The sequence below is a fragment of the Arvicanthis niloticus genome, chromosome 12, assembly GCF_011762505.2.
Source record: "Arvicanthis niloticus isolate mArvNil1 chromosome 12, mArvNil1.pat.X, whole genome shotgun sequence".
NCBI classification, from domain to species: domain Eukaryota; kingdom Metazoa; phylum Chordata; class Mammalia; order Rodentia; family Muridae; genus Arvicanthis; species Arvicanthis niloticus.
The window spans coordinates 34,482,898-34,483,677 of NC_047669.1; positions in this window are offsets into that span (position 1 = coordinate 34,482,898).

A 780-nucleotide genomic window follows, 5' to 3' on the forward strand; every position below is an offset into this window, starting at 1 on the left:
GGGTCACTAGGCTGCATCATCTTTATGATCAACTAATAAAAAATGTTCTGATACTACTAAGGAAATTTTTCTCTAAAGTTAACAGAAAATAGATTGAGAAAACTTTATGACTGCATTGAAGATGAAATAATACATAGCTTAAACTCTAAATTGGAAACAGTGCTGTAGCTCTAAGAAATAATGTTTTAAAATGGGAAAGTATCCATTACATTTCATAGTTTCCTAAAATTAAAAATTTGTATGATTATTTGCAACTTTAGTTTGGCTTTTGTTGTTGCTTTTTTTTTTTTTAGATCTCATAGAGTAATCTGAAGTGGTCTTTAATTCTCTCTCACTTTCTGTTTTTATTTTTTGCTCTTGTTCTTTAATTTTGTTGCTTGCTTTATAAAATGCAGTTTCTCTCTGTATTCCAGGCTGATCTTGAACTCACTATGGAGCTCATGCATATCTTAACTAATAGTGATCTCCTGCCGTGGCCTCCCAATATCAGTATATATATTAAAAAAATAACTATTTCTTAAAATGTTGTATATTGAAAAACCCATCCTCATTTTCAAGAGTAATTGGATTTCTATTCTAGCTAATCAGAAATGTTAAATGTCAAATGTTTTCTTGTAGTACAGTACACATTTAATGTATAAATAGTTTTCAACTGAACCATTGAATTTTAAGGAAAAGTTATGTATCCTTCTTTTGGTATTTCATTCCTACAAGAGAATTTTTTTAGTATTTTTCATTTGAATAAAACGTTAGGTGTGGTGTGGTTAAGAAAACATTTTA